Source organism: Thunnus albacares, chromosome 3 (assembly GCF_914725855.1).
Source record: "Thunnus albacares chromosome 3, fThuAlb1.1, whole genome shotgun sequence".
Lineage (NCBI taxonomy): Eukaryota > Metazoa > Chordata > Actinopteri > Scombriformes > Scombridae > Thunnus > Thunnus albacares.
In genome coordinates, this window is record NC_058108.1 from 27,736,395 (window position 1) to 27,753,485 (window position 17,091).

The following is a 17,091-nucleotide window of genomic DNA, read 5'->3' on the forward strand; positions in this document are numbered from 1 at the left end:
AATTATCCTTAAGACTGCCCCATCAGAGCAAAATGCATGTTTGTTGTATCCTATGTTCCATCCTAATGCTGAGGAAAGCCTAGGGCTGAAACCTGTCTGTTTTTTGCCGCTGTGCATCATTAAAAAAATGATATGCACTTATTTGTGAGTGCTAACGACTTCATTTGTAATTTTAGTGAGATGCTGCCGTGACAGTGTTTTTTGTTATCATACATATTGACATGTGCAACACATGCTTATTTTAAAAAAGATAAGTAATTTCATTTCAAAACCTGAAGGTAGCTATAATAAAAGCTATAAATCCACCTTAAAAATATTGGAAGCTGTCCCCCAATACATTATGGTAGACCACAACTTGAAATTGCATATGTAGCATCCATGTGTTTTTTCCTTGTGAAGGTGTCATTTGTAGATCTAATTTTTCTTCTCTAAACATTAAGACCCCAAGTGAGCCACAGTCAGTCTATGTTCAACAAAATTCAAGGCCCTCATTGCAGTCCTACTGCTCCCTCAAATCATTAAGTCACTCCAACATTTCTACAGGTCAAAGGGAATGAAGAGCAAAAAGCAGAGATAATATAAGGTGAATAAAGAGGGACCTCAATATGAGTAAAGCTTTACAGTGGTTTAGAATTATTTTTTTTAGCAATAGGTGAGAGATGTGTGAAAGACTGGGATTTGATGCTAGGACTCAACAGTTCAAGCAAGGCTTGAGCTTTGATAATATGGGGGTGAAGGGATGTAAGACCTTAAAATAGTTGAAAAAACATATAAATGTAAACATAGAAAATGTCTCTATAGTCTCTGTGCTTCAGACAGATCAAGAAAGTGTGAGCAGATTCAAATGAATGTTGAACAATCATTGGATGAATCACGCTGTGGGGAGATGATCTCGACCAATGATATTGTTTGAGTTCTGGGGGCAGGTCCGCCCAGCGATTCATCCAATGACTGCTCAACATTCAATTGTTCGAATCTACACGTACATTGTTGATCTCTGTCTGAAGCACAGAGACTACAGAGAGAAAATTTCTCCAGATAAAGTAGCGCAAGTCATTTCCCAAGCCTGTTGATTTGAGGATGATGATTCGCATTCAGCTTTCACTATAGGTAAGGTAATCATTTCGTTTTTCTTCATAATATGAAGTTTCATATAAAGAGAGATATCAACTGAACATGAGTTGAGCTAGCCTAACACCAAGGACAGCAGAAAGGGAAAGTAAGATAGTAGCATTCAACGCTAGCTACAACTTGACATAACTAAAGCGTTGACGTTGCATAAGTGTCAGAATTTTAAAATGTATGTGGAGTCAGCAGTGCTAACGTTAGCATTTGCTTTTTGTATGCATTAAGTAAGTCTTTGTGGCTTCAGAAAACATAACGTTATGCCAGTACTGATGAAGCTATTAAGGTTAGCCTTGAATCAGAATCTCACATCAGTCATAGTAACGTCAAATAAGTTACATTTGTCAGTTGGCCAGTTACATGTTAAAGCTCCTATTCTGTCCTGCAAACATTAAATAAAAGACTGTGGCAAGTTGTGACCTGAGAAAGACTTTAAGTGACAGCTAGTATGCAAGTGTTAATAAGTTTAGCCAGTTAGCTTGATAAGTTACTAATACTATTAATTAAAGAAACATTAGACCGCCCAGCTGCACTTATTTACTGCTAGAAGTAAATACGTTACCAGTAACCTGCTGCCTACCAACTAAGTTAGTGTTGGTGTGTGTGTTCCTCGACATTGCAGCAGCAATGATTAGCAATAACAGTAAATTAGCAATATAGCAATATAGCAGCACACTAACAGCAATATAGCATTTCAAAAAGAAACACAATGCAGTAAGATTTACAGTGTGGTAGTGAAATGATAGTGTAGTGTGTGTAAAGTGCTGTGTGAGTGTGTGAGTGTGTGTGTAATGTGCAGACAGGCAATTAGTGTTCATTTTTCATAAGCCTGGTTGTCTGGTGGAAAAAAACTGTCTCGGAGCCTGCTGGTCCGGGCTTTGAGGCTGCTGTGTCGTCTACCAGACAGCAGAAGCTGAAACAATCCATAGTTGGGGTTAGAGTTAGAAATACAGTTGTAATACATTTGGAAAATAATAGAACACCTCAAAATATGTATGTTTTAATGTAATGTTAGTATATCAATGTGTCACAAATTTAGTGATAAAATAAGTATTTTAATCATGATAATTATTTGAACTTTGCATCCCCCAGCCTCTTCCTGAGTTGTTTTGCTTTGCTGGCATGGTTTTCCCAGGCACAGCCTTCACATACGGCCTGCGTGGTTATTGGAAGGTTCAGGGCCTCAACATCTCCATGGTCATATCCAGCCTCACCACCCTGCAGGAGGGCATTCTCAGCCAGGGGAAAGCCAAGTCGAGTTTAAGCAACTGCTTCTGTGTGCTACACTGCATGACCGAGGCCTACTATCTGTTTACCAGGTGTGTGCACTCGCTCACTCATTATATAGATCAGTGGCTAAACCTGGAGGAAACTCTGATTATGCCAACACTAACGCACCTCAGAAGCATTGTGTGTAAGCATTTTTGATTTTACTCTATCAATGGCAAAATTAGCGATAAAGATGAGGCTGTTTGCCGACTTTGTATGAAGCAACTACTTTACAGTAACATAACCACAACAACAAATGGAGTCACCTGTTAGCTTCTCACCCAAGCAAGGCTAAAGAATCTGAGCACCTCACCTAGCAACCTCACCTAGCTTTCTATTTTTTGCCTATAAATTACACAATGCTAATGTTCTATATAATTTTAATGAATTCCATAGTACTGTGAATTCATTCAAACTTTATTCAGTGAAAAAGTGACAGCCCTAGCGCGGATGCTGCATGGGAGACGGACCTGCTGTTTTTGCTGCTCCATTCATTTAAGCTTCAAGTCTATTTTTTCCCAACCCTGCGCATTAGTGAAGCATGGATATACATACTTTGACTGCTATGTAAATAAATTATATATTCACATTAAAGAAATCCATACATAATTATGTTAAACTAATTTTGGCCATCTGCACTAAGATTTCAGTTTCTACTGATAGGCCAGATGAGCCTAGTGTATATATAATGTGTATATTTGTTGTTTGTTTTTTATTTTAAACTGTATATTCTGCATAATACAATCACTGTATTGCAAGTCAAAAACTGAAAATCACTCTCTTGCCTAAAGCTTGTGCAAAATACTGCACCAGACTTTTAACTGATCCAAATGTTTTTTACTGTTATTTGATGGTAAGTATTTAGCAACTTTTGCTGCCAGACTTTTTACCATTTTTTTACGATTTCTTTTTTTACAGTGTAGCTGTGTCCATTGATTAGGTTTGATTGTGCATTAGCTCCACATCTGACTGGCTTTGCAGTAATGCCTAATTAGTAAGACATAATTTGTTGACTTATAGAAATAAATAAATAATTTTATCTGTCCATGCATAACATGACTTTGGGCTGCTGTGTTAATTGAATGTAGACATATGCTGCATTGATAGGTCCCTGCTTACCCAGATAAAGATTACAGCACACGTTACTGGTCATTATATAAGGTCATTTCAACATAATGTTTTTCACCGTGAATCTATCAGAGAATAGCATACATAGTCTTATCTTCAGGTCAGAGTCAATGAGGTCCAGCTCTTACACAAGCTCCAGTACACATGTAGATGAGACACATGCAGTTTTTCTCAAGACAGAGACATATAGTCTGACTCAGCTATAATACATATGTAAAATGATAAACTCATTACTGTACTCATGTTAATATGTGATATTACTTTCACATTCACCCCTTTCTATCATTTTATTGCTAACTTAGATCTTCGTGAAATCAATACCTTACTACCCTATGTCCTATGAGCGCTGCATGACCCAATCAAGCAGTCAGGTTCAAAGGGTCCTTCACTAACAAGTAAGGACACCTGCTAGAGGATGTCTCTTCCCACAGTTGACAAGCAAAGGGTAAAAGACCACCGCGTCTTAGCTACCCTAATTATCCATGCCACAAGAGAAAAACTTCAAAGGCTAGAAGAGCAAAGAAAAACATCTTGAAGCATTCAACATCTATCTAGAATACAAAATCAAATTAATCAATGTGGGTAATGCAAATGTAAACATGATTACAATAAACCAAGTAAATAATATTGATCAATAACACGTTAACTATAATCAGTATCAGCCAATTAGTCACGGTATTTTAAACAGGTCAGAATTTGCATTTATCTTCTGGTTACAGTGGTGGTAGCTCTCAGATAGCCTGACTGGATAATACCCGATGATTATTCTAAGGCACATAGTCAACTCAAAAACACCAAATGAAAATAACAAATTTCAAAAAAAAAAACTTGAAAGACCTTAAACTCAACGCATACTTCAAAATCAAAATACTCATCATGATCTCTGTCATAAGCATCAGGAGCTGTATCAGCATAACCATCATTGCCATCATCAGGATTTAGGGTGAGTCAGCCATGCCTCATTATAGATTTGTTTGTCCTAGTGTTGATGAAGACTGAAACATGTTCATTAAAAGATACACATCAAGCCCTGGGGCTGTTTTTCACAGTTTTTCGGTTTGGACAAGGCCTCTTACCTTCAGTTAAGGAAAATGTGAAGGTCATGCAAAGATATTTAGGCAATCATGCACATCCAAATGTGTGGCAAGAGTTTGGGGAAGGCATGTCAATGCATGAAATCATAAAGAAATGGTTTTTCTGAGTTTGTTGTAGAAGAGCTTGACTGACCTGCATAGAGATCTGACCCCATCCAACACATTTAGGATGAACTGAAACGATGACATAAGCTAATATAAGTGGTAGACCTCATTGATGCTCTTGTGGCAGAATAAGAGCAAATCCCTGCAGCCAGGTTTTGAAATCTTGTGAAAAGCGGAGGAGAAAGGAGGTGAAAAGAAGAGTGGAGGCAGCAGATTAAGTTGTCCACAAACCTTTGATCATGTAATGTGCTGGATCGTAGGATTAGACCAAGTACCGTCAAATAAGAAAAACTCATTGATATTAAGAATATCAAAGAGTTAAGTAATCTTGATACATTAATAAAACAAATAATGACTAAATTCAAGTAGACAATGAGCATTTCCCAGGGTATGTTTACTTACTGATTGTTTGCATTGTATTAAAGGTATCAGGTGTCCATTTACTGATTTACTTAAAAAGTATATTTAGAAATGGAAAAGTGGAGCCTGGACTACCTCTCAAGCAAGTTAGAGATTTTATTATTTATTATTTTATTCATGTGATCTTCTACCCTTCTGGTCCAAAAAACCCTGTAATATTCGTACCCACTTCTTCTAATGAACTGCAATCTACACTGAACTACAGACATTGTTCCAAAACAAAGATGGTGACCTTTTCTCCAACAGCAGGTATTTCACTGATGAAAACACTGGTTGTGTCACCCTCTAACTTGTAATCACAGTAAAGACCACTTTCTAGGCCTATATTGTTGTTCCCCTTGGTGAAAAAAATGTTAGATATCTATAAAGAAGGCTTTTGTCATCTCAAACAAATCTCAAACAAATCAGTGAAAAGCCATTTGATTACTGTATTAACACACATATCGCGGACTGATGATCACAGATTGTTAATGTACCACTGAGAGTCTCGTTTTACAAGTACGTCATTAGAATTCACACAGTCTCTGCTGCAATATTGCACACATACAGTAAACAGTGTGTGAGCTCCGTCTTTGTCTTGTTGTAGTCTTTTTATGCTCTGTTACTCCATCGTCAGTGTCTGTTTCCAGCGTTTCACCACTGCGGTTTGACAGACATCATGAAACCATGTTTAGCAATTTATATGCAAAGCAGAGAAATGGAGAAAACATCAACTGGAATGATACACAGTTACACAGAGAGAGATCTAATTGGACAGAAGGTTGCTGGTGGTGGATGTGTGAGATACTGTAGCTCCGTTGAAAAAAGGACGTGCTTGGAAACAATTAACACAAAGGCGAGAAGAGGAGTAAATGGCTGTTGATCCTATAATCTGAGGGGAGTGGATAATGGCTGAATTTTCACTTTGGGGTACACTGATTCTTTAAAGGGGGATGTTTCCCTATTTTTGTGATATTTTGCTCATAATTGGGTCTCCGTAGTTCCACACAAGCCTTTTGGCTTTGGGCTTCATTAAAATAACCATTACCATTATTCCCATTATTCATGATCCATTATGTTTATCAGCTGGCCATATTGTTGCCCTACCGCCCCCTTGAAGCACTTTTATCTGCCACTCCATAACCTGGTTCCCACCCTCTGAATCACAGCCCACATCTACAATTTTTTCAGTCAGACTAAATAATAAAAAGAATGGCAAATTATAATTCAGTACGAAAACTATAATTTCAGATTATAATAAATTCCGATTTGAAGCCCAGAGATGCAGCTTATCTTTTCAGTTTGGATCCAGGACCTTCCACATAAGGAGTGCTGGGTGTTGCCTCTCACTTTCTGGAAACATGCCCTGCTACCTTGGACCAAAGTTAACGCTAGCTTACTGGGAACACTGAGTGGTGCACACTTGGGTTAATGTTAGCTACTTTGTTAACAGGGCAGGTATCATAATCAAGTAACATTAAACTTACCAAAATATTGCAACAATAGTCAGACTCAGTGTGAGTCCCGGAGCTGAGGAGAGCAGCAGGTGAGCGAACCGTCAATCACAGCTGTCAGTCAACATCCACACAGCAGACATCAAAGCCTACTGTAAGTCTTCAAAACTTACTAACAGAGCAATAATTTCCCAAACTGTGACAGCTCAGAATGGTTTGCTCAAGTGTTGCAATTTCATCAAATAACATCTCTGACTGAAAAATCTAATTAGACTGAAGATTAGTCTGTTCTTATTCTCCACAATGCCCCATCTGTAGGGCCAACATGGGTTTCTGCAGTAGTGATGTAATGTTTCTTGTATCATCCTAACTTCAAAACATACAATCTAGTAGTTACTGGTGGCTGCACGTTCATTACAGAAAGGTATACAGTAAAATGTTTCTAACTCAAATCCTAAAGTCAATTATTCAACAAATTTAACATCCCAGTGGGGAAAAAAAAAATGAAGACAAAGTGGGTTTTCTAAACCACTAATCCTCTGATTTCAGACTCAAAGCTCAGAACTGTCAAAAGCAGCTTCCTTCCTTCCTTCCTACCTTGTCTGATCTGGTATGACCAAATACAACAGCTTTGAGTACTCCAATCATACCTTATCAAAACTGAAAGAGGAAAATAGAGAAACAAGGAAGAGAGACAGAAACAGACACACACACACACACACACACACTCATGGGCAGAAAGATCAGTGGAGAGTGAAGTAAAGGAGGCTCTGGATAGAGGCTTAAGAGCTCTCATACATCATCTCATTACCTCTGCTGTGTGCACGTTATATTTCCACATTTCACCCCGTGTGTTTTCTCGTGTGTTTCTGTGTGTTGTCTTGTGCTTCCGTACGTGCACGGATTTGTGTGTTTGTGCATCTCATGCGTGAGTAGCCAGCAGACAGATGCTATTATTTGCATGTAAATGTTTCCTCTGCTGAATTTACAGCTGCCATCCATCACCAAAGATTTCTACTGTCCATGGACGGGCAAACGGCGGTCTAACTGTGTGCTCTTACACTGACTAATACCACTTTACACACCAGTGGACTGGTATCACAATGAACAGGTATCGGAGTCTCAGATCTTGTCTCCTGTGTCAACGTGGAACACGAAGCATAAAAGTTGACTGGATGAATGCAGGCCCGGCGCCAGGATGAAGTGACTGAGGGGGCTGTTAAAAATAGTGAGGGGGTCATTTTTTAAACGTGCAATAGCCTCAGAAAGGCTAAATAACAACAATATAAGGCTACTAGAAGCGGTGACAGTTGGAACTGGTGGAGGCTGTGGACCAATTCTGATTGTGCTTGTTGTGGAAGGGGCCGCCATTGGAGTAACGTCTTCTGCGGCTGGTGGAGCTAGCTCGGTCTTGGCTAGCTCAATTTCGACAATATCATTGCTGCTGCTGGGGCTACTGGCCCTGACTGGGGTCTTTACTGTGTTTTTTCTTGCAAAACCATGTTCTGATAACCATCGTTATTCCTGAACTGCTTTTTACGGCTAAACGAACAAGTCTATTTGTTAATTAAGATCCTCCTTAGTTGCTACTGGGGTAACAACTATTCTTCCTGGGGTCCATACATAAAATAACACAACATCAACACACTACATACAAGAAACAGTCAGACAACACAGCCCTCATACCTCTCACCCAAAACCCTGATTCCCCTCAACGCACCCAACAACCCCCAGGTCACCTCATACCCTCACAAAACTCTCTCCATGTTAAAAGAAAATCACTCCAATAACATCAACAATGATAACAATACTGACAATAAACAGTGAAAACAAAATAAAATAGAACAAAACAAAACTCTGTTTCCACCAGGAAGGAAAGCACTCAGGTACAGAATTGAAACAAACAGAAAAGGGCAGACTCAACAAAACAAAACAATCACAATCACATAATATGAAGGTCCACATCGGAAAACAACAAGAGCAAAAGACAGTCAAACACTAGACAACAGCTAATAACAGCTTTTTTAAGTGCTTTTTAAAACAAGTTATGCTAGTAGGTTTTTTTAGGGAACATGGTAGAATATTCCAAGAAGAGGTTGCTCTGTAGAAAACAGATTCTAGGTGTAGGTACTACTACATGACCTTGTGTTACCTGTGTGGTAGTATGACCGTGTCTGTTGGTGAAATATGAAATCTTAGAGTGTAAGCTTTTAGGCTTGGGCAAAGTACAGAAATTACAAAAGAAAACTAGGAGACTGCTTAACAATCTGTCCTCAATTTTTAGCCAGGAGAGAGCATCACGCATGCCCTCGACACTCACCATGGTGATTTGAACCAAAGATAATACATTTTGTTTTAGATACACTTAGCACAAGCTTATTATTTTCTACCCAATTTGACACGCACTCAAGTTCACTTTTTCTCGTGTCAGAAAAAATACCATTAAAGTACACACACTGCATCCTGTTAGACAGGTACCCTTTCATCCAGTTGACAGCATTTATTCTGAAGCTGTAAGCTGGTAGTTTTTTCAGTAGTAGTTTATGGTCAATAAAGTTGAAAGCAGCACTGAATTCATGCAAGACAGCACCAACAATTTTTTTTTATTATCTATTTGACTCAACCAATCATCCATCATTTGTGTTAAGGCTGTACAGGTTGAGTGACCATCTTTGAATGCATGCTGAATCTCAGAGTCAAGGCCATTGACAGAGAAATGCTTTCATCCCACTGAAGGGACTACTGCTGTCCGTAGATATTGGAATGATTTTGGCAACTTTCCATGCCTGAGGGAAAACAGTTTCCTTCAGGCTAAGGTTAAATATGTGACATACCGGTTCAGAAATGTAATCAGCTATAATTCTTATTAATTTACCATCAATGTTATCCAGTCCAGACTGTTTATTGTTTTTTACTAAGATTAGTTTTTATTTTTACATCCTCCAGTTGTACTTGTTTGAAGTTAAACCTGCAATCTTTCTTTTTCATGATAAATTCTTTAATTAGTTCTATAGATAGTTCGTCATTAGAGTTATTCACATTTTGTCTTAGACTGACAAACTTATTAGTAAAAAAATAACTAAAATTGTTGGCAATTTTGAGGGGTTTTGTGATAAATGCACCATCAATGCATCAGATTCAATAAAGGGGTTCTGTACTTTAGACCTGCCTAAAATACATTAACAGTATTCCATAACTTCTTCCCATCATGCTTTAGTTCATAAATCTTGTTTTGATAGTCAGTCTTTTCATTTTTGTGACCCTGTTTCTGAGTTTCTTCCAATTTTATTGCAGCATGTTTAAATTAATTCTGGTGAGCCATGCATGTTTTCAATTCCTCATTGAGCCACAGGGCTGACATACTTCTCACAGTGAAATTTTTGTTGATGCATGCTTGTCAACAGTCTGTAACATCTCTGAGAACATTTGTAGTGCAATATGTCTCTTTTGCTGTATATACTTGGTCCCACTGTAGATTTTTTATGTATTTAACTTTTTTTTTTTCACAAAAGGATCTATAAGATCTGTGCAGCACAATTCTAGGCCCAGCTTTCAGTACTTTCGTTTTTCTTGCTATAGCAACCATATTGTGGTCACTAAAACCTTAGCCTTGGAGCAGAGCTCATTGGATGGCTCATTGGTAATGCAGGCAATACATGTGGCAAATATAACTCCAGACATGTTAGAGTTCACCCTGGTAGGCACATGCATCATCTGATTCAAACTGCATACATTCATTGCTACTAGTACTGTCTGTTTCAGGGCATAGGCCGAGGAAAGTCAAAGTTTAGGTCCCCCAGAAAGTATATCTCTCTAACTGCATCTATAACTTTATGAAGCATAGTACATATGTCATCAATATATTGTATATTGGGGGTCTATAACTACAACCAATGAGCACTAGTTTAGTGTGAGGTAGGTGAATTTGAAGCCAAAGGGCTTCTATAACTGGATTAATCAGACCATTTCTGATCTTAATTGAATGTGGTTTTGTACATATATGGCAACACCTCCCTCGTGCTTATTTCTGTCACGTCTGAAAATTGTATAACCAGGTATAGCTACTTCAGACTCAATGTTGGGTAACGCGCAGGTGATACGTTAATGTTAATGTTAGCTGAACTACAAGTAAACAAACTAGTTTGGGTTTTCATGGCTTTTTTTATCATGTTTTGTGCAGCGCACACACCCCCTACATACAACAAACAGCACTGTCCATTGTTCTGAAACAACAGCTAAACAATAGTCACACGTATCTCGGCCAATAATTTTGTTGTTTTTGCTATTTTCCTATAGAAACATAAAGCTTAAAAAGAGGGGGCCCAAAATATAACTGAGGTGGCAAAGCCCCTCAGACCCCTCGTGGTGCTGGGCCTGGATGAATGATAAGGAGCACAGCTACAATTCAATCTACAACACTGACAATAGTGGTCGATAACATAATACAGAGGATCATCTGAGTGCAGGGAGGTAGAATATCTGAGACTGCATCAGGGATGATATTTGGGAAACTGCCCAGCAGTTCTAAGGTGAATTTTGAGGATGAGTATTTTTCTTTTTGAGGGTGGAGTAACAGAACAGCTGTGGTTTGCTAGTAGTCTACAGTGTACATGTCAGGTGATGTTCTTCATTGTTCCAACATCTACAGCTTAAAATGTCCCCAAAATTTACTCCTGTTTGAGGAATATTTGCTAAAACTACAGTGCCCAGCAGATTTAGGACATTACTGAGCCTTTTTTAATCACTAAAGTATATTTTCATGACCCTTTTTGTAAATTTCCATCTTCAAGAATATTAGGGTTTTCTATGAGAATAAATTATGCAAAATTTTAGCTGTTTCATGCTCATGAGGATGAACATTTCAATTTATTATATTGTATACTGCATTGTAGCGCCACCTTTGTCAAAGTTTGCCAGATTGTTTTACATTTGTTGAAAAACTGCTTTCCAAAAAGTTAAAAATGGCAAAAAATACAAATCTGTTCAGCTGTGTTTTTTTTTACAAATGTGTCTTGTTGTTACAAGGAAACAAGGAAAAAACACAACTTTGCTTCAACACCAAGTGTTTTGTATATGGACACATTGTGGCACTGCTGGATCTGGAGCTACACCAAAAATTAATCACTTGTCCTTGGCCGAACTTTCTACCAAATGTCACTGAAATCTGTTGGCAAGTTTTTGAGATATCCTGCTAACTGACAAACCGACAAGTAACCTCCAAATAAAACTGGAAAACATATCTTCTTTGGTAAAGGGTAAACATTTTCCTCTTGGAACATGATTGTCAAATATAAGCATCCACTTTGAATTTCTACTTATTTCTGCTAGATGGTTGCTCTGTCAATGTTTATCTGTCACTGCTACTCAGCTGTTCCCTGCAAGAACCACAAGAGAAGGGAAAATGTGTCACTGATATTTGTTCATGCATACATTATTTAAATAACTTGACTGTTTGCTTGCCACAGAAGGAAGTGAGTCAAAGAGTCATGAACCCAGATTCAAAAAATAACCTGTTACTATATTCTCCACTTATCAGTAGCACCACTTCCAGCTCTGGAAGTCGAGACTCAAATTCGGAGGAAACTCTGAATGTTGATTTTATCATGCAAAGCTTTTTGCATCCCGAGGGCATGGGAATTGTCCATATGAACATGCATAGTACTGAATTCAAAATGGACTAAGTCTGGGTGCAACAAACTGACCCTGATATTTTTGTGTTTTCTGAAACCTGGTTGTCGAACAAGGTTAAAAATGCTGATATTTGCCTTGATAACCATAGTGTTTTTTGATGTGATTGGCCTTTTTAGGGAGGAGGCCATTTTTGTAAAAAGTTGTTTATCTGTTATGTTGTTACCTCTACCTCTGTATCTAAGCAGAAATGTTTTGAACTCTTGGCTGCAAGTGTTTGTCTGGGGAAAAATAATGCTGGAAAAGTACTATTATTATTGGGTTTTATCGTTGACCTTCTGCACCTACGGATGCAATAGATTTTTTATTTGTTTTGATATCCAGCTATTAAAATTCACAACTTTTTATCCTGGGTGATATAAACATTAACTGGTTAACTAATACTTCTGGTCATCTAAAAAATCTCTGCAATGAATTCAGTCTCACACAGCTTATTTCTTCCCTTACTTGGCTGGATCCAAAAAAATGCAGGAAAGGCCACACTTCCTAGATATTATTTTAACCAATAAACCTCAACATTATAAATCCAGTGGTGTTTTTCCTCTCGACTTCAGTGACCACTGTCCAACAGTATGCATCCATGACATGAAATTAAAAAAAGATCCAAACCACGTATTTTAAACACTTTTCTGAACAAGCATTTTTGTTTGATTTTTCACTACAGTGGTATTGGGTTTACAGTATTGGCAATTCCTGATCCACACTTGGCCTTAGATTTTTTATAAAAACATTTAATTCCATTGCAGACAAGTATGTACTTTATAAGAAATTCAGAGTCAAAGACAGGAACAATTCTTGGCTTTGTTCGAAAACTGCTGAAATGTTAAATGAAAGGGATGCTGCCTGGTGCAAAGCGTAAACAATTAAATCATCCTCTGATTGACAATACTTTCTTCAATATCGTAATAGATGTCTCACTGTTATTTGAAATGCCAAATGATCATTTTATGTCTCTGCACTACCTGAAAGTAAAGGATGCTAGCGAAATTTTGGAAAATGATTAAATCATTATCACATCCTTCATCATCCTTATCTAATGAAATTGTACAAAGTTCAACCACTATCTCAGTTTGAAGTTCAATGAACATTTTATTTCTTCAGGTTATTTATTTGAAAATGCTGGATTTCCTCTCACTGTCTCTAATCATAGTGCACCTTGCTGGGAAAACAAATTAGGCACTCAGACCTTTTCATTGAAGCCTTTCACAAATCCTGAAGTGTTTAATGCTCTTTGTTCTATTGATCCCATAAAGTCCACTGGGGCTGATCAGTTAGAGCCGAGGCTTTTATTATTAGCAGCTCCATTACTAGTTTATCTGACTGTAGTAACAGAAAGCATCCCTGACCTTTGGAAGATAGACTATATCCTACCTTTGCATAAAGGTGGTCAGTCAACACTCCATTTTAAAATCATATCAATCAGTGCATAAGATTACAAGCAGGATTGTGTTGCCTTTTTTATTGATTTATCTAAAGCTTTCAATAGTGTCGATCGTCAAATTCTTTTGAAATGCCTGGAATCTATTAGATTTGATGAAAAAGTGTGTAATTGGTTTGCAAATTATCTCAGTGGTAGAACACAAGCTGTTGTGGCTGATGGCTATCAGTCCAGCTTTATGAGTGTTAACAAAGGTGTGCCACAGGGTTCTATTCTAGAACCACTTTTATTCACAATTTTTATAAGTTAATTAGGTGAAAATGGTAGAAACAGTACAATTCATCTGTAAGACACTATTCTCTCTACAACACCGCCCTCTGTTGCCCAGGCAGTTCAAAACTTGCATTTTTGATTTCTGTGCTGTACAGGCAATTTTTAATTGATCTTAAATTACTTTCAAACTGTAATAAAACAAAATGCATGCTGTTTTCTAGAAGTTCCACTGAAGTGATATTTCTACCCTTAATGGGCCAATAACTGAAAGAGTATCCTCTTATAAATATCTTGGTCTCTGGCTTGAGGACAAGCTGTGCTTCAAAAAACATATTAATAAACTGACTAAGTCCTCAAAAGCAAAACTGGTATTCTTTTATACAAATAAGGCATGTATTACCCAGAATTGCAGAAAGCAAATTGTTCAGTCAACATTTTTATCTGTTATGGACTATGGTGATGTAATTTATATGCACTCTCCTGCCTCTACTCTTAAACCTCTCGATGCAGTCTATCATTGCACCCTGAGGTTCATAACAGGGGATGACTTTAGAACGCATCGTTGTATTCTGTATGAGAAAGTTGGGTGTCAGTTGTTGGCAGTGAGAAGACAAAAGCACCGCATTCTGTGTATTTACAAAGCACATATTGGAAAATTTCCTGGGTATCTCACATGTCTTTTTAACTATAGATCATTGTCACACTGTACTAGGTCCCAAGACTATTTGGTCCTCGAAAATCAACATGTTAGTACTAAGACTGGGAAACTGGCTTTTAAATACTATACTCCACACAAGTGGAACAATCTGCAGAAGCTTGCAAAATTAGAAGAGCTAATCCCTTTTAATCAATTTAAATCTCTTTTGACTGACAGAGCAGTGTGAATCCATGTGTTTTCTTTGAACTGATGTTGTCCCTTATGTTGATGTCTTTGGCCTGTTTGTTGTATAATCTGTTGCTGTATACTGTGACTTTTGTGTGCTTTTATTGTTTTTATATGTACTGTAATCAGGGCATCCTTGTAAAAGAGAGCTTGCTGTCAATGTCAATCCTCCCTGTTTAAATAAAGGTTATATATATATATATATATACACACATACGATTTAAAGCTCAATTATCACCCTCTTTTGGCCATGACAACTGAAAATAAGTCAGTCTCCTTGGACAGTCAACACACACATTATCTTTAGAGTGTGTGGGGCTTTAGGATTCAAATCCTAAATTCAAAGCCTTCAGATTGAGCCTTGAACTAGCTTTCAAAGCAGTCAAGATGATTTTAACATAAGATTGGTGCCAATTGGAATGTAATCCTGCAGTTTGAAGTGTTTAACAACTATAATTGGAATGCAGTCATATCAATGTTTGATGAGTCTTTCAACAGTCAGTAAGGTTTTAAATGTCTTCTAGTATGTTCTCAGTTCTACCTATATATATGTTGCCATCTTTGTTTTTCGATTGGCTAATTGAGCACAACTGATCATGTTCATCGTAGATTCATCTGCTGAATATTTTGAATAATTGATTAATTATTTGGTCTACAAAAAAATTATGAAAAATGCATCAGAATTTCCTAAAGCCCTACATCTTCAGATGTTTAGTTTTGTCCAACCAACAGTTCAGTACCTAAAATAAGACAAAGAAAGACAGCGATTTAAAACAACTTAGAAGCTAGAGAATGTTTTTCATTTTTGCTTCAAAAACCACTTCTGGGATTAATCAGTTATCAAAATAATTGCCGATTATTTTTCTGTGTATCAACTAATTGATTAATCGACTAATCATTTCAGCTCTTTAACAGATGCTGCCTAGAAAAACGCTCTTAACACCTGTGTCATGCTGCTAACATCCAAAACGGGTGAAATAAAATAAGTTTCACTTTTGTTGCATCGTCTGTGTGTGTGTTTTTTGTACTGTATCCTGTCATTTTGGGGGAAACGTCTTTCAGTCTTTTTGTCAGCGCCCAGTTTAATGCGAACATGATCAGACTGAAACTTGTCAATGTTTGTATGTGTCCTTCTTTTTGTGTTTGTGTGTGTTGATGTCTCATTTTTTTTTAATAACAGCTTTGCTGCGAGAGGCTTTCACTTGCTCCACTTTACAACACACACGCACACACACACACACACACACACACACACACACACACACACACACACACATGCACATACACATACACACACATACAGATGCAAGAGATGCAGAGATGTAATATGGAGTGACATGTTTGAGTGGAGCTCAGAGACAGAGTGAGTAAAGCGGGGAATGTCTTTAATGTAACACCTACTCATCTACACCAGAAACAAACAAGTCAAAGACAGCACCTCTTCACACAGGCTTGTACATACTGACTCACACCATCTCGCACACACACATATGCATATGAAAAGGCTGCAATACAAATAGATGAACTCCATATTCAGCCATGTTCTCATATGCTGGTACCGAGTATTCACCAAGAACAAACATGGAGGTGATTCAGACGCATAATTGCTTTGAAGAAGATGTTATGTGACCTTGTGTTGGGAATTAATAGAATACCAGCAGCAAAAGATAATACAAATCTGGTCTGAGCACTGCTGAATATATTAACACAATATCTGACCCTTTACTTCCTTCTGTTTATTCTGAAGCTAAATAAATTAAAATTCTAATAGGTTGTCTAATGTCTCTGTGACAAACATGAAGGCCGCCTCTGACAATCAGAAAAGTCTTATTATCAATTACTTGGCATTGTATCTGTTTTGTCAGGTTATCCTCCAGTGATTGGGGATCATTACTGAAGCAGCATTATTGTGACTGCAAACTGGCACTTTGGGTCAAATGAGCTGTTGCGCAGAGTGAATGGAGGCGCTGCTATCAGTGGAGAGTCAATGAGATGACACTGGCCATAGAGACAGTGTCAGTGATAAGAACGGGTTGCTAGACACCCTTTTTACTCTCCTCACCTCTCTCTCTCTTTCCGCTGGAGCTCACTATGTGTCTGTAAACACCTTATTTACGCTGAGGCAGTTCATAAGTCTCAAGCTGATTGGATAGCTGCTGGGTGGCTAAAAACGCAACCAGCATGCACATGAGCTGGATTTGTCAAACTACAGTGAGAGTTGCACTGAGGTCAAAAGTTGAACAAGTATAAAACGATGCATCCATACAAGCTACATATACGATGATCCAGTCAGGT

At 37.8% G+C, this 17,091-nt stretch overlaps 1 long non-coding RNA gene across 1 annotated transcript in view; it reads left to right on the forward strand.

Moving 5' to 3' along the window:
* The first annotated feature begins 1,028 nt into the window (after positions 1–1,028).
* LOC122972340 overlaps positions 1,029–17,091 on the forward strand; it is a 37,813-nt gene continuing 21,750 nt past the window's right edge. Inside the window, exons 1-2 of the long non-coding RNA XR_006399730.1 lie at positions 1,029–1,110; positions 2,261–2,444. This is a non-coding gene — a long non-coding RNA (uncharacterized LOC122972340). The remainder of the gene's footprint in view (positions 1,111–2,260; positions 2,445–17,091) is intronic.